The sequence below is a fragment of the Camelus ferus genome, chromosome 19 (assembly GCF_009834535.1).
Source record: "Camelus ferus isolate YT-003-E chromosome 19, BCGSAC_Cfer_1.0, whole genome shotgun sequence".
NCBI classification, from domain to species: Eukaryota; Metazoa; Chordata; class Mammalia; order Artiodactyla; family Camelidae; genus Camelus; species Camelus ferus.
In genome coordinates this window covers 29675109-29692942 of record NC_045714.1, presented here as the reverse complement: position 1 = coordinate 29692942, position 17834 = coordinate 29675109, and the positions used below count along the sequence as shown (strand labels likewise).

General features: G+C 39.2%; 1 protein-coding gene and 1 long non-coding RNA gene across 9 annotated transcripts in view; one reads left to right on the top strand and one right to left on the bottom strand.

Annotated features, from left to right (window-relative positions):
- Window positions 1-17834, top strand: part of PLCB1 (phospholipase C beta 1) — a 648190-nt gene that overhangs the window by 319032 nt on the left and 311324 nt on the right. The gene's annotated exons all lie outside the window — the stretch shown is intronic.
- On the bottom strand, window positions 783-16124 carry LOC116657955. Its single transcript, XR_004313139.1, has 3 exons — window positions 16109-16124; window positions 11684-11688; window positions 783-4266 (listed from the first exon to the last, which is right to left on the bottom strand). It is a non-coding gene; the product is annotated as an uncharacterized LOC116657955 (long non-coding RNA).

Here is a 17834-nt window from a genome sequence, read left to right as displayed (position 1 = left end):
GTTTGAAAAGTGGTGAGAATTTTCCAAAATGGGACACAGAGACATAAAGGGAGCAGATGTTGTTGGGAAAATGGCACCGATTGGCTTGCTCGACACAGCGCCATCACGAACCTTCAATTTGTAAAAAGACGACAGAGGGCAACACAAGGTGATGTGCCTGTACAGAATTAGTGCCAAATACTTTGTATCAAGTGCTCAATGAAGAGAAGATAAAGAAGGTCGTCAAATAGCAGAGAACCCTGTTTCTAAACTCTGGTCCACAAAATTTAGAGTATTTTGGTTCTTATTTAAATTCGTGTAATGTGTGCCACCATCTCGTCTTCAAAATCTATCGTGTCAAAGTATTTCAAAGGATTGACTCAACTCTCCTACACTTGTAATGAGACAGTGGGTATGTAAATTTGCTGCTTTGTAATAAAAATAGAAATGCACATGAAAGTAAATCATTGTGGAGATTTCTATGTGATTCATAAAGTTTTTCTCTTTACTGGTATTTTTTCATTAATTTACTCAACAAATATATATTACTTGCTTATTATGTGCCAAGCATTGTTTTTAATTCTGGGGACACATATAAATGAGGCAGGTGACGTCCCTGCTCTATTAGATGGACAACTCAGTTCTTCGACCTTTGGAAAACAACCTGCTGATGTTTTTAACAAAAATCACAATCCCAGAAAAATCCCAGGCATTCAGAAAAATTGAGCTGGATCCGGTATTCTGGTGAGGTTTTTCTAAGCAGTTTATTCCTTTAGGAAGAGGTCACTTTGATGTGAGACAGCTATAAATCAGTCCATGAGGTATCAGGAAGCTAAAGAAAAAGAAGCAGAGTACATAGGACATTTCAGAGACCTTTAAATTATCTTCCCATACAAATCGGTCTCTCAAGGATTCAAGTATCTTTCAACCAATACAACAAATGTTTGAGTATGGGTTCCATATACTATTCTAGAATTTAGGATTGTAAAGATAAGGAATATATATGAGAAACTGGCCCTGCCTAAAATGCTGACATCTTTGCTGAAATCTAGACCTGCTCCTTTGGGAAAACCACAAGATGGTAGGGATCACGGAAGTCGGGCGGAGAGTTCACTATGTGTGCAAATAGCTGAGTCTTTAAGTATTGCTTTCTTCTGCAGTTCAGGAAAGTAAACTTGTACCGAATCTTTACTCCTCATCTTTATTACTCATCTCGTGTTAGTGACTCCAGGCCCGTGTGCAGATGTTTTGTTGCCTGAAACCAAGTCCTGGAGCCACTCACTATCTGTACGGCCTTGGGCAAGTGGGTTAACCGCCCTAGGACTTTAGTTTCCTCTGTAACACGGAATTCATGCGCGAAAGAGTTTACGACAGCCCCTGGGGCATCACAAGGAGTCCCCAGAGCTTGGCTGCTGTATTCCCATCTGTATTTGTATTCATATTTGCAGTCGTTCTGTTTTATGTGCAGAAAATGTGCCACTGTATCCTCGCGTAGCCTGAAAGAACAGTGGGGAAGGTTTTCCCTTCTGTTTCTTGCCCTTAGTTCAGGGCCCAGCCCCTCCCTCACAGCGTGTGTTCTCTTTTTGAGATTTCTGAAGTATCCTAGCAGTTCACGTGCAGACAACTCGCTGAGACACCTGAGACCCATCCCAGGCCCCCATCGCCCACTGTCACACTGCCAGCTGTCCTAGAGAAATGCTCCGTGGTAACACGGACCAGCCAACCAGAGGCCATGTTCCACTCACCTCCTGGGACAGATCACGCCTTTTCCATGTCAAAGACCAGCCTCTGCCAAACCAGATCACTTCGCACAGTTTCTGACTCCAAATTCCCTTCTTCGCTCATTTGCTTAGTAACTCCCCTCTGGGCAGCCAGCCAGCCTGGGAGAGACAGTGGACCTTGCCTCGCACACCCCGGCAGGTATCTAGCATGGTGCCTGGGGCGCTCTGTGTGCATCCCCTAAAGTGCCCTCTGCGTTGGAAGCAGAGTGCGCCCCATCCAGGTCACCACTGCTCTGCCCGCCTCCGGGGGCTTCTGAATGCTGTCCCACCTCCTGAGGCTGCTCTGCAGGGAAGACTTTGCCAGCTTGCTGCATGTGCTACCGGGCAGCAACCCTGGCCCTGCGAGATTTTTCCGGCTGGATCAAGGGAGGTGTCATTCTAGGATAAATTCTATGCCATGGTCCTGTCCTGCTACATGACTCTTCTGTGGAACTGAGTGTCCCCTAAAGTTTGTGACTTTGGCTTGACAGTGCCTAGTCTTAATTCAGTGCTACCGTGTACTTTACATAGAGTGTCCTTTTAAAAAGCTATTACAAAGTGTATCATTTGCTGCCATTTTTGGAAAAAAAAATTTATCTATACTTCGGATTTCTTTTGCTTCTATTATGCCCGTATTTTATTTTACTTCTCCCAAGGTGGGTACTTTTTGCTAAGGCCTGAGGATTGCAATTCAGAAAAAAAAAAAAAAAAAAAAAAAAAAGAAAGAAACATAAAAAGAAATAAAATGTATAGTTAGTTTCGCTTTCGCTTCCTTTGTCAAATGAATTTAACTTATATATCTTTTTTATTACTAAGATTACTTTCCATATGTAATGGATATAATGACTATTGCATAAAAAGTGCTGTTATGAACACTTAAAACTAAAATGAACAGTGTTTCATAAAGATAGTATAACGATTAAAATATATATTCTTAAAGCAGTCTAGAAAGGGAAAATACTTGCCATGAACTATTCTGACATTTAAATCTTTTCTTATCCCTGTCAGCATTGTCACAGTATGTGATAAAGGTAGTATTAATAGCCATACTTTTTCTGAAAATTAATTTTCTAACGTCTTTCAATTGACAAGGCAGATGGACATGTTTGCAGTTTGGAAATCTTTTATTGTATTATTTGCAGAGATATTAATATATTTATGTGTCCTTGTTTGGAGGAAATGAAGTGCTTCTTTATTTTCCGATACATTGGCTTGCATTTAATTAAGTACAGTGTTTTCCTTTATCAATTGAGCCTTTTCATAATTCTTGTTATTCTTTGAACAATTGCATTCTCATAGATTAGAAAATATTCAAAGTTTTGGTTAATAGTAACTCTGTTGTTGGTTCTAAGTAGTTTTGCAAGTGCTGGTCTCCAAAACTTGGGGAAGATATTTTGTTCTGTGTGCTTCTTGGCAGAGTCCTTAGAATATTTGAGGGTAAAATAGTTGTACAAAACCCCAATCCCAAACAGTATTTTGCCATTTTGTTGATAGTTTCTAGAGGGAATACATTTGCAAAATTAGTTCAATTTTATTTTTAGCCCTGCATCTCATGTTGTCTTTCCCATCTCCTTTCCCCAAGTCATAGAAGAGCCATAACCTTGAGCAGATTGAATGTCCTCTTCTGTTCAGTTCCAGCTAATCACCTCTGTCCCATAACACGGGGCATAGTTAAACAGGAGGGAGTGTTGTGGTCCTTCCACTGACCAACCATGTGCTGTGAAATCTTAGAACCTGAGCTGACCATTGTCTGGACAATGACAAAACGAGACCCACCTTCAAGGTCAATATGAAGATCAAATTAGTTGATGGAGGAGAAGGCACGTTGGATAGTGAACCACAAAAGCCACCAGTTGTGGTAGAATACCAAGAATAATCTCTCGAATCCCCAGTCTGCTGAAGCAATCTCCAGCACACCTCCAACAATCCAATGTGTCCAAACTCCTTAGACTACCATTCAGATCTTTAACGATGTCTGGTAGTGGCTCGAAGCAGCTCTTTCTTCTCTCTCTTAGACACGCTGCCCTGCACGTGGTTTTCCCTTTCCCTGGGCTTCCTGGCAAGGTGCCTCTGCCCTCCTCCTACACACGATTCAACGTCTTCTCCTCCTTGTCGTCGCCTCTTCCCTTCACCTCTGCTCATTTCTCTCTTACCTGAAGGACCAGCGGGCACTCTATCTGCTACATGAATATACATGAAACATACTTCACAGCCCAAATCTTCAAGAACATCCACTTTTATCACTTCATCTTTCTTTCCTGTTGAACTCTGTACAGTCACATGGACAATGTATTGGGTGAATATGGAGAGAAAAGAGAGTTACTTTATTTCTTATCTCCCACACTTTTAATCAAGTTCTGTTGGGTTATTTTCCCTTTCCCTGGTAAACTGCAATGATTTAGGTTGTTAGTCACATATTTACGAAGTCTCTTTTTTAAAAGATATTTAAGGGGGGAGGTTATAGCTCAAATGGTAGAGCGCATGCTTAGTATGCATGAGATCCTGTGTTCAATCCTCCGTACCTCCTCTAACAATAAAAAGAAATGAATCAATTACCTCCCCCCGAGGAAAAAAAAAGATAAAAGATACTTCATATGACAGTGTATATAGTATACTACCACTAAAATAAAAATAGAAAGTCTCTGGAAGCATACATGAGTATAACAAAGAAAAAAATCTTAGGAATTGGGGTTTAGGACTGGGCTGATAGGATCAGGGGTTGGAGGGTGGGGAGGGTGTAGCTCAGTGGTAGAGCCCATGCTTAGCATGCATGAGGTCCTGGGTTCAATCCCCAGTACCTCCATTTAAAAAAAAAAAAAAACAAAACATTAAAATGAGAATCAGGGGTTGGAGAGAGACTTTTCATGGCATACTTTACAGTTGTTGGATTTTGAATCATGGGAGTATATTTCTTACTTAAATATTAAATAACTTAAACATTTAATGTAAACTTAAAAGTCTAAGAGAGTCAAGTGTGAAAGTTTCATTCACTCAAATAATCTGTAAATTACCTGATTCCTTGCAGGGGAGAAATGAATGCGGCCAGCTTTGTCGCTCTTTCTTACCCTTGTCTGTTTTTCCCGCCTTGCTCCATGTGACACTTCTGACATCTCTAGGGCTGAAGCAGGGACAGGGGGAAGAGTCAGGGGCATAAAGGTTTTACTTCAAAGGCATAGTGTTAATTGGGTATGAACAGAAGAGCTTGATACAAGTGTATTTCTCAGTCAAGCTCCTCTGCAGGTGAGTCCCGCTGTAGATGGGCAGGCGCTGTGCTGGGTACCATCTTCACCCCAGGTCCCGGGGATGGACCAGCTCCCATTGGTTGCATCAAATTGCTGTTCCTGTCAATGTGGCAGAAGGAGAGGGCAAGTAACAAATCATGTGCTGGTTCTTAAAGTGCCCACCCAGAAGTGACCCAGGCCACTTTAGCTGATGTGTGTCCTTGGTCAGAACAAACCACATGGCCACACCTAACTTCATAGTGACAGAAAGTTGTAGTACCTCCATGTTTCTAGAAATACCAAAAATAATGGCAAATGCACTGATAAATGTTTTCTGAGAAACATAAGTCAAGAGTGCAGTTCCTTTTACGTTTTAATTTAGGTGTAATCTAAGTCCCAAGATGTTTTAGGTTACACATGAAATTCACGTAACTAAAAACAATAATGACCATGCCTTAACTTCACCTCCCCCCAATCCTGGCCACCCAGACTTTTTCCTTTCTCTGTTCTTGTTTTCTTTCTTTCCAGTTTCTCTTATCTTTTCCTCTGACCTCACCCTGAAAACACAGTTTCACCCGTAAGTCACCAGAAAAACAAAACAAACAAAACAAACCCGGGTGCCCTCTAAGATATTTGATGCCCCAAATATATTGAAAGCGGGGTAGCACTGAATTGCCTAATCTTGCCAGTGTGGTGTTGAGAGGTGGGCAGTTGGGTTCTTTGATAGCTTTTCTCTCCAGAAGGAAGATACAGGGTAGTTCTGATTGCGACAAAGAAACAAGAAGCCTTTACTCAGGAAGGACCAGTGGCACTTCTTGCCCTACGCGTCCGTCAGCGGTTCTGCCAGGGCCATTTCCTCTTCTTCCCTCTGTTGCCTCCTCTCTGAGGGAGCAGAAGTCTCTCTTGAGACTCTCCAGCTTGCTCTGACAACCCACGGTGACAAAGTGGGAAGCACAGGCCAGGAGGTAAGGGACGGATGTTGGTTTTAGTTACTCTGCCGGAGGCATTCTGAATTAACGCAGTTGGTGACTACAGCAAGATCAAATGCTGATACCCTTCTCCAGTTAGCGGAGGAAGGGAGTAGAAACAATTAGAATCTACTAATCCGTTTGGTGTGTTTCAACCAAAAATCGAACAGCCTCCGATACCTTTGCAGGGACTGATTTCTCATTGTGGTATCAGTTGCAGCGCTCCCTAAAATAGATTCCATTTCGCTAGATGTGATGGGGACAATTTTCTGAAATTGTCAAACTGCTCAATACAATTAACTCTTCTCTGAGAGACCACTGGAAATTTTAGCATCTAAAAGAGAGAGGAGGGGAAATACAGTTGGCTCAGAAGCAATCCTTTGGAGCTGATAATTATGCCACATCTGTTTGGAGAAACAAGTTGGCCTTTAAGAGAGTGAATGGGATAACAATTTAATTAAAGATGGGCTACATTACATGCAAATTACTTGCGATTATTACTGAAGAAATCTGTTAAAACAGACAACTGGGAAAGTGCTGTTTTCCATTTTTCTTGAGGGAATAACTCTGACACAGCAGGAGAATTTACCTTGCTTTTCTGGACATAAGTTTTAGCTCCGGTGTGTGGATTGAGAGCACTGCACCCAGTCGGTGTATTTTCCTAATTTCTCTTTCCTTCTTTCTTTCTTAATCAGGTGTTGGTCCTTCATAACTTGGTTTAACGTAACACGCACGCCAACAGCATTCTGTGGTTTTCGGTTGCCTTCTTTGGTTTGCAAGAATTTCGGAAACAGTCGTTTGCCTTTTAAAAAATGAAAAGCTTAATTAAAAAAAAATTGTGTGTTAGCATCTGGCCAGTAATTCTAACCTGGTATTTTTAGCTTTGTGGGCTTGAAACTACCTGAACTGAGATTCCTTACTAATAAGAAATCTTTTTCTCTCCCCAGTTATTGTCCTTGAGCTACTAGAAGGCTTATCAGCAACTCATTCTTTCTCAATGTGGCATAATCTATATCAACCTTTTTGATGGTATTGTCTATACCGTACATGGAGATTTCATATTTTAACATGCCTAACAACTAACAAAGAACTTCTCCATGGATAATGAACTTGAAAATTATACATTTTCATAGACCAAAGCACATCTCAAGAAAAATCAGCTTTAATGAAGCTACAATTGTAGCTGTGTTTAAAAGGACACTAGGTCCATTGCAGATCAGAGGCTATTTGTTGTCCAGTTTACCATTTGCCCAAGATTTTAAATTTTTAATAGGATGTTATTATTGAAATTCTGTCTTTAAAATAGCTTTAATAAAACTGCTATACACAGGCATTATTTTTTAAAATCTACTTCTTAGTCAAAAACCTGTTAGTCTCACAAGTGTCATGGCTTGAACAATAAATTGTAAGGTCACATTGGTCACACCAGATAGAAATTTGTTGACTTCAGTAAATTGGAGGTTACTTCATGACTGTCATTATCTGAGAGAGTAACTGAGAAGTAACAGTTGACAAAATCAGAGTAAATAATAAGTTGCAAATCCCTTAGGAGAGGGAAAGTTTTCAGGGCTATATTTTCCTCAGGTGCTCCATCAGCAGTAAGGAGTGATCAAAGTCAAGGTGGAATGGAAACAGCAGAGGTCATTGTCCATCCAGAGGCCAAGAATCCATCAACTTAAGATTCACGCCAAGAAGCAGGACTTAATGGATATCAGAGAAATAGCAGATTTGGGATGCAGGGCAATGAAAATTTGCTTACAAGTGAGTGGTAAGCTAGAGCTGCCTCACAGGGGTAGACATCGGGGTATTTATTTATTTCAATATATTTTTATTGAAGTGTAGTCTGTTTACAATGTTGTGTCAATTTCTGGTGTACAGCACAATACATCAGTCATATTGGAACATGCATATATTCGTTTTCATATTCTTTTTCACCATAAGTTACAAGATACTGAATATAGCTCCCTGTGCTGTACAGTATAAACTTGTTGTTTATCTATTTTATATATATTAGTATCTGCAAATCTCGAACTCCCAATTTATCCCTTCCCACTCTCTTCCCCTTCAGTAACCATAGTTTTGTTTTCTATGTATGTGAGTCTGTTTCTCTTTTGTAAATAAGTTTGTCTTTTTTTTAGATTCCAGATGTAAGTGTTATATTTTAAAGTATAGTTGATTTACAATGTTGTGTTAGTTTCTAATGTACAGCATAGTGATTCAAGTTTATATATATATATATACACACACACATACGTAGATATATATGTATATGTGTGTGTGTGTAGATATATATAATCCCTTTTCATATTTTTTAATTAGTGAAGTAAGCCAGAAAGAGAAAGAAAAATACCCTATGATATCACTTATACGTTGAATCTAAAAAAATGACACAAATGAACTTACGGGGAAGACTGGTACCAGAAAGTTGGATAGAGAAGTCAACGCAGCAATTATAAAGAGGCTAAGAATGCAGCACTTGAAAAGTAAATGTTTTAATGATATCCATTGATAAATAAAATATGAAAGGAATGGAATAAAAAATACATTATTATCAAATATTCTTTATTGAATATTGGAATTTTATGTGTCTCCCTTTATAAAGCCATTATCTTGCAGCTCACTTTATTTGTGATTTTGAGGTCTGCATATTTGAAATAGACTCTCACAGCATCTAACACCCTCTGCCCTCTAGCTGCTGCTTTAGCCTCTGTATTTTATCAACAGTTCATTCCAAAAGGAGGGGTTTGCAGTTAAGCCAGACATCTTTTGATAGCTGTGTACCATGGTGTCCAAGATAATTTCAAAGTTTTAAAATTAGCTTAACTTTAAAAGTAATTCAGAAAGTTATAGAATTAACCAAAAAAATTCTTTATATAATTTAAAGATATATCGGATCATTGGGTACTTGCATCCCAATTCCATCTAGAAAATATTTCTGTCTGTCAGTGAGACTAGCATAGATTTATGGAGATACCTTAACAAATAACAGGATAATCTGGAGTGTGCTATCAGGAAAACAGTATGTGGATTTGATTTCAACTAGCAGTCTGAAATACAGCAGATGCACATATGTGAACTAAAAGTTTGGCTTACTCAGCAAGTCTAGAACAGTCAAACTTCATACGTTCTTTCACGGTTAAATTTTAAACACACATGAAATACCGAGTGGTCACTCCAAAGGACAGACTGGATGGGACCCAAGTTCTGTGCTTCATCTTTGCCATCACTGCACACTCTCTCCTTGTTTCTAATCTGTGGTCTAAGCTGTGGTATGCGTGATACCACAGAGGCTGCAGAGACGTGGCCCTTGACCACAGCATGTAATTCCAAACCAAACCTTACTGACTTCTTGTTCTGAAAACAAACATGTGTTGTTGCCTGTGTATATGTTGGCTGTGTGTCAGGGGTTGACCGTATGTAGGGGTTTCCCAAAAGAACTTCCTCGTAGAATGCAATGGTTATTTAAAAATAAGTAGAAAGGAATAAATTTGGGAGTTTGCGATTTACAAATGTTAGCCACTATATATAAAAGTAGATTTTTAAAAAGGTTCTTTCTATATAGCACAGGGAACTATGTTTAATATCCTGTATATCTTTAATATCTTTAATTTAAAAAACTGAAAACAAATATCTGTATGTATATGCATGACTGGGACATTGTGCTGTACACCAGAAATGGACACACTGTAACTGGTGGTACTTCAATTTAAAAATTTAAAAATAAATATACATAAATAAATAAAAAGATGTAATAAAAATATGTCCATTCAAGACATATATGTGTGTATATATACTATATATAAGTGAAATAACTATATTTAAATATATGTCAATAGATGTAGTAATTTTAAATAAGTACATAAAGGCATATATTTACATGTAAAATATAAATATTTAAAAGCAATATATTATATAAATATATAAATATACTATATAGAGGTATAATTTAAATATATATATCCTCTCTGACAATGATTATAATTTACGACACACTGCATGGTAGAGGACTGCATAATGCCTTGATTGATTGACTGATGGTTGCAGATCTTGTGGATAAATAACAAGGGGCAAAGAGGCTGAGAAGACAATCTGGGAATGTAAAAGTCATCATTTTGTCACTATGTATGAGACTCCAGTAAATAAATGTATTTATTGTGAGAGAGGGAATTGCATTTCATATGCATATAATGGAAACACAATAGTAACTTCAGCGTTTGTTTCAACCGACAAAAAGAGGGTTTTTTTTTTTTTGGAGGGGTATGGTATTTTATCACTGATGTTATTAAGAATTACCAGGGAAGGATGATAGTAAAAAGCAACCAGCTTTCAGTTATAAATTTGTAGAAGATCTTTCGATAGTGCATTCCTCTGTTATCTGCACCTGGGGCAGACAGCTCTCTCTGCCCCCACCTTGTCTACATTACTGCCCAGTCTTATTTTTTAATCATACTTTTCCCTTTAATGTGAAGAAAAAATGAGAATTCATCGACCACCAATGCCTTACCCGTCTGCAGGGGTAGCAGTTCAATGTGAAAGCATCATTGGTAGTTAATGATATTTTGGGTCGTTGTGCTGGACTGCAGCTGAGGGACATCACACACGTCTTCTGCCTGGGTCTGGCTGGACAGCGGGAATGGTACCTTGCTTCAGAGTGCCTCCGAGACACATTCACAGGAGAGGGCACTAATCCTTGTAAGACAGCTAGGAAATGAAGTCATCACTTTGAGCTGAAGCACGGGAGATGACTAAACATATTTTTCACGTGCTTTGGAAATAAACACAGATTCACATGAAAACTCCTTCAGTGAGATCCTATCAGTGGAAGGCAGCTGACGCTCACCGTTCTGTTCGCATTCTAAAAGAAAGCTGGTTCATGTTGTTCATCAAACTGTATTATTCTATGTGCTTCCGTAATGCAATAAAGAGAAAGTGAAGAGAGAGCGGATATATGAGTTAATTAACCTACAGTTGTTTTAGTTTTTAGACAAGGGCACCCTCTAGGAAAGACACAGGCATTCAAAATATGAGAGGTCAGTAAAAAATATTATTTTGGCAATATTAACTGTGGAGGTGACTTCAGTCTAGCTGTCTTTCTGAAGACTGAGGAGCAAATATGCATTTTTTAGTGACTGCTCAATATGACATTACTCCATTAAGCTACTTAAGGATTGGTGTGGGCACAAAAAAAGCATTATCATCTGCTTTGTTTCTTGCATCCTGTCTTGCTTTCTTCTGAGGGACTACATTGCGTTACACTTACCATCATTTCTGGCAATGATTATAATTCATGACCTGCGGTAGAGGACTGCATGATGTGTGATTGATTGAATTCATGTTGATTTTGTGGTTAACAAGGGGCAAAGAGTCCGAGAAGATTTTCTAGGCGTGAAAAAGTCATCATTTTGTCTACGATGCAGGAGACCCAAATATCATCATACTGGTAATTTTAAAGTGAATCTAGTGTCAAATATAATGAGGATCTTGTTTATTCTGTGAACTAAATGATTTCAGAACTGGGGCAGGTTGCTTCCAAGTGAGTAATTTTACACTAGCCAAATCAAATCTTCTATATTCGTAACAAAATTAATTGTCTGAACTATTTTTTAGGATAATACTGATGTTTTTATAACCTGTAATTTAAAAATTTATTGTTCTCACAGAAGAAGTGAGTTGATTTTTAATTACTGTTCTGCAGAAGCTAATTAAACTTCAGCTGGATTATTTCTAAAGAAGAAGATTTTTACCATGTTTTCACCTAAACTTTTTTAGATAGGATAACCATTATTTTAAACAGAGGCAGGGAAAAAGTTTTGTATTCTAAAATGTCAGCCCATATGATTGAAATAATTATTGGATTGGGGATTAAATGATTATTTTGGAATGAAAGGAACGATGAAATTTTCATCAGAAATCTCTAAAGTTAAATGTGCAATCATCACTTTTGGGACATTTCTGATTCATTGAGATAGTTTGAGCATTTATGAAAAAAACTGTGAATAAGCTTTCAGTCAGTCAATATTTTAATACCAAAAATCAAGATTTAGACGTGGGTGCTACGGTTACAATTCTTAAGTTCTTTTACTACATTTCATATATTTCAAAACTTGTGTTATAAAATAGTTGAATTTGTTTTTCCTCTATGGTTGTGTTTGGAGGAAATATTGAAGCTTTGTAAATAGAAACCTTCTACAATTCTCTAAAATATTTTTAAATGAATTATTTTAGATTCTTCAAGGACTTAGGTGTCAACTTGTCTCCTCTTCTTTAACTTCATGGTTTCTTTTTCAAAACGTTTAAACAAAAGGATTTAATATATAAATCTAGTCACAAACAAATGCATACTGTATTATTCTATGTATAACATGTACACAAACAGGCAAAAATTAGTCAAACAGAAGAAACCAGAGGAAACCTTCAGGGGTAGTGGACAGCAGGGCACAGAATGAGCATTATTTTCATCATAAGTTGCAATAAGACAAATTACATTTTCTTTATGGTGTAAACAGTTATCTTCATTTAAATGCACCAAGTATGTTAGCATACGTTGGACAATTCAAAATGAAGACCCATACAACAAATGCTGAAACCAAACGAATTACACCCCCGTTAAATTCTTGTATGAATGCTATTTCCTTTCTACCAGTTGCTATCATTAAATATTGCCTGCAGTAATATGGTGTTCCCTAAAACTTACTGGATGAGGATAGGGCCAAACTACTTTCAAATAAATAATGAAGGGGCTTACCAGAGCTGAAGAAACAGAAGGATCTTAAACTTATTTTTTTATTAAAAAGAAAGATTATCTGTTATAAAATAGCAAGAAATCCTACCACTAAACAATAATGTGCCCCCTAGAGTGCAGCCCTTTCTACTCTCCTATAGTGTTGTTTCCTCCCTAACAAAGAAAATCATGGCTAACAGTTAAAATAGCATACTTTGTTAGCTTTATGATAGATTCCATATAGTATGGATGAATGAATATTCTAGTATTATTACCTTTTGTTTCACATGTAAAGAAATTAGAAAGGAAATTTTGAGCAGTGCTTCTCAAAGCATACTATTCATACAAATCACCTGAAGATCTTGTCAGAACGGAGATTCTTGTACGGTACTGCAGGGGTGGGCTGAGGTCCTGGGTTCCTGACAATTCCCAGGTGGTGCTAAAACTGCAGCAAGACTGCTGTGAGTATTAAGACTTTAATTCAGTTTTACAGAAATGCCCCCAGGGTTTTACCATAGAATTTGGAATGTTAGCTTGTAATACATCTTTACATTTTTTTTTACAGCAGTTTTGCATATTTTAATGTGTACGTGAATCTTGCTAAGGTCAGATTCTGAATCTGATTCTGCCATTCTGGGTTGGAACCAGCAGATAACACTGAGTAGCACGGTCTTAGATGAAAAGATATTTAGACTCACAGGTATTGATTTAGCTTATCCAAGTCAGAGATCGGGGTGGAGACAATGGAAGGCAAAATGTTACTTAAGGAACAAAATGCCATTGACCCTTGAACAACAGGAGTTTGAACTGCAAGGGTCCACTTATAAGCAGGTTTTTTTTCCAGTAAGTTGATACCACAACTACATATCCGCGATTTGTTGAATCTGTGGATACAGAACCACAGATGAGTGCCCCTAAGGGTCAACAGTATTGCTATATAGAAAATGTTATAAGTTTAATATATTCAGCCCTGGAGGAACAGCCCCGTACTTTTAATAGTACTACCCCCTTATTTACCATTTCTGTTTTTAAGTGACTGTAATAATAACCCATCAATTAGACAGCTGTTCCAGTAATAGCATTTGCTTTATTAGAGCAGTAGTTTTATTAAGCTAATAACTGTTAGCACGAAGACACCATGACTGTAAATTATATTTGTAATTATGGCAGTAAATATACTCAGGTTGTATATAATAGAAATTTTGCCTTAATCTTCTCCCTCTCCCACCGCCTTCTTCCTATCATACACTCTGGGAATTTGTGTCAGGCCAGCTTTCGTGTGTAGCTCATTTCCTGTATCCCACACGGTTATTCAAATAAAGGCATGGTCGATCCAGAAACATGTGTCACTAGCTTGGAGAGTATTTTATTAGAACTTCCCTCCCAACTTCTATTTCTCACAGACTGAGTTAGTTCAAGGTTTAATGCCTCAGTCAGAAATAATTTGCTGTCTAGTTGGGCATGGCTTTGAGGGAGGCACCATATTAAAAAAAAAAAAAAAGCTTATATAAGAAACGTATACATTAAATATTAATGCACAACAAACATTCCTAAGTGCAGAGGCGTAAACCAAAAACCGTTTATTCTCACTCCTGTCAGGTCAGCTGGGCGTGCTTAAACTAGACTCAGCTCAGCTGGGGGATTAGGTGATGGGGCTCTGCTCCACACGCATCTCATGTTCCTCCTCTGAGCCGTGCCCTCCTCTGGTGATGGCCGGTGCAGATCAGAGCACATCCAGCACAAAAGTGCATGACGAGCATCTGCCGCACCACATCTGCTAATATTACACTGGTCAAAGGCAGCCACACGGTGTCTGCCAGCATCTCATCACTCTGCTCCCCATGAGGCTGAAGCAAGTCCCATGACCCAGCCCAACTTACATGGGGTAGAGAAGTGTCATCTTCCCACGAAAGTGAAGGGGAATGAGTCATCCTTTCAGAATAACAATCTAATCTACCAGAGGCAGTTTTCCTTTCATATATATGAATACACGTGGTTTCTAAATTCTGTGAGTCAGCTATTTTCATAACATGTCAAATAGCCATCGCTATATGTAGCCAAATTAGATACATTGAGATTGCTTTGTTTCTTTAAGAATCCAGGTTTTTATAAGAAGGGAGAAATTATGGTCCTAACATCCACATAGCTACAATTTTTTTTTCAGTTATTGCTTTTATGCATTACTCGTCACAGATAGGAGTTTTAAATTTCGAAAAGTCTGGTGACTAAAATCTTTGGCAACATAGATGTAGCACTTGAGTCATGGTCAAGGTGGGAAGGCGTTCATTCAACAAAGAAACCATTCATCAAGGATTTTCCATGTGCCCTTTGTTATGGCCACAGAGATGAGTACAGCAGAGTTCCAGGCTTTACATTTCTTACAGTGTTTACAGACAAATAAATAGGACATTCAGTACAAGGTGGTAGGTCCTTTATGCCACGTGTCCACCACTTGTCACAGAGAGTGAGTTTAACCACCTGATGGAAGAAGTTGTGCTGGATCTGAATCTTGAAGGATGAGAAAGAAATTCCAGAAGGAGGATGGAGGAGTTAGGCGTTCTGCAGAGAGAGATGACATCATGCTCCATTCAGGGAACTACAAGCAATGGGGCAGGAGTGTTGTTTGTGTCTGATACCTTCTCCCTGACATCTTGTACCAAGGGTGCTAAACCCTGAAGATGCCTGTGCCGTAAGCCTGGAGCCTAGTCAAGATTCAGAAACAAGACAGCATTGCCAGGACCTGGAAAGATGTGAACGGAATAGATGTTCTGAGAGGCATGGTCTGTGTTTGAAACTGGAACCTAGTACCAGGTTGATACCACAAGGTCATCAGTCAGAGCCACTCAAGTCTGACCACCAGTGAAAGGTCACCTTTCTCTGAGCAGTATTGATGGGATTCAGGGTGGAGAGAAATGAAACAAGAGGGCCCAGGGATCCCTGTGTCACAGAAACAGGTCCAAGAGCTCCAGCAACACTCATGTTCTGTCCTCTTCTTCCTGGGCACACAAGAGGCTGCATTCCAGAGCCTGCCTTGTAGTTAGGGGGGATACGACTGAGCTCTGGTCAACAGGATGTGGGTGGAAGTGGCAGCCCCACCTCTAGTCCCAGCCCATCTTCTCATCACAGGCAGAAGATTCCAAGACCTATAGACGAGCAGAGGGGAGACGAAAGGAGCCTGGGTCCCTGAATTACTGCGTGGAGACGAGAACCACACCTCTCTTAACCCACTTGTGGGTTAGAAATTAACTTGTATTATGGACTTTGGTTGATAATAATGTGTCCATTTTGGTTCATTGATTGTACCAAATACACCACACTGATGAGGGATGTTGAGGGTAGGGGAGTGTACGTGTGTAGGTGGGGAGGGCTATATGCAAACTCTATTTTCTGCTCAATTCTGCTGTGAACCTGAAATGGCTCTAAAAAATAAAGTCTATTAATAAAAATAAATAAATAAACAATAAATAAATAAACCTAATTACTTCCCCCCAAAATAAAAAATAAATAACATATTTCTTAACCAAAAAAAAAAAAAAAAAAAGAAAGAAAAGAAATTAACTTGTTTTGTGCCACTTAGATCTGGGGGAAGTTCCTTACTGCTGTTAGCCTACGCTGACTAATACAGTCAGAAATACTGAGCTTGACATTCATCTCCTTTCTCCCAGCTTCAGAAATACTGTATGCTTGTGGGTACAGAACTTTCTCATGGATCACAGAGGATCCTCCCAAAGTTGTGGGAGGCAGGATAGGACTGAAGAAAGAACACCCGGCTGGGGAGGACATGGCAGGTGGAGACGGCATCATGGGGTGGCATCTCCCCTCTCCACGAAGGGAGCAGTTTGTGTTCTCCTCGCAGTTTAAGTTCAGAGCCTTGTCGGTTTCAGGGGGGATGGTTTCATTAATTCATTGATTTATTGAGACATTTATTCACCCAGAAAATGCTTAACTGAGCACTTACTGTAACAGGCCAGGCGATACAATGGGGGCTAACGTTGCAAAGTGAGCAGAAGTAGACACAATCCTTGTCTTCCCGGCAGCCTCTGCGGTGTAGGGTAAGAAAGACATCACAACGGTGGAGAATACTAGGGAGGGGAAGTAGGCAATGTGAGAGCACTTAGTATGAAAGAGGGAGAAGGCTATGGGAGGGCAAGATAAGGAAGAGCTTCTCTGATGAGGGGACTTTGAGCTGAGATGTAAAAAAAAAAAAAAAAAAGAGTAAAAGTGAACTAGATGAACCAGGGTGGGAGAGAGGGAGTAGGAAGTATAAAACATGAAACAAAACAAAATATAAAATTTCATCAATAAAAGCAAAGCCCCTTTCTCCTTTGTAACCCCTTCCCCACCGGAGGATCAAAGATTTGGGGAAGGGGGTTGCTCTTAGGGATCTGAATGTTTTTGTATAATTGCTTCCATTTTGTATAATTGCCTCGTTCTACCAGAGCAAATACAGGTGGAAGACATGAAGACACACTAGGAGCCAAGTATAGCACTCTACTACTCCAGAAACCCAGCCCCCAAATAAGATACAAATATTATTATACAGATGTCCTACTTCCCCCCAAAACAACACATATGAAAATGAATTCTTTGCATCTGTACTCTCATTTAGCTCGATAATTTTCAGGCACTATTAGGGCAGCATTCACTCAATCCCGAAGACTGCTTAGTTCTCAGATTTCTTGTGGGGTGTTTTCTGACCCTTCACGTGCAAAAGGACGTGCTGTTTGCCCAGAGCAGCCACTTTAGCTGCCTCTGTGTCGTAAGACAGCCTGACTCCGCTCTTGCATGTGCAGTTCCCTTTTTAAATCGTGAATGCTTTAGAGCTCACGTTTAAGGCAAGGAGGAGCTTGGGTTTTCTCAAGCCTGGCAGCCACAGAGAAAAGCTACTGAGAAAAACCACACTTAGGTAACAGGGTTGCAGCAAAAGTCCCTGCAGGGGTTATTAGCACTTTCCCCGAAGGAAAACTGTTGGAGGCTCTTCTTACGGTTGTGAATTACAGAGGCAATACTGCTAGGAAATGTCTTCGTGAGACAAAAACTTTGGTGAAGGAGCTTATTTTGGAATTTCACTTTAGGAATTTCAGGCTATCCCATTGGTTTATTTAAAGTTAGCATCCAATTTTGTAAAGACAGCAGATTGTTACTGCAATTTCTACCATAATCAAGTTTGTACTAGGTGATGGGA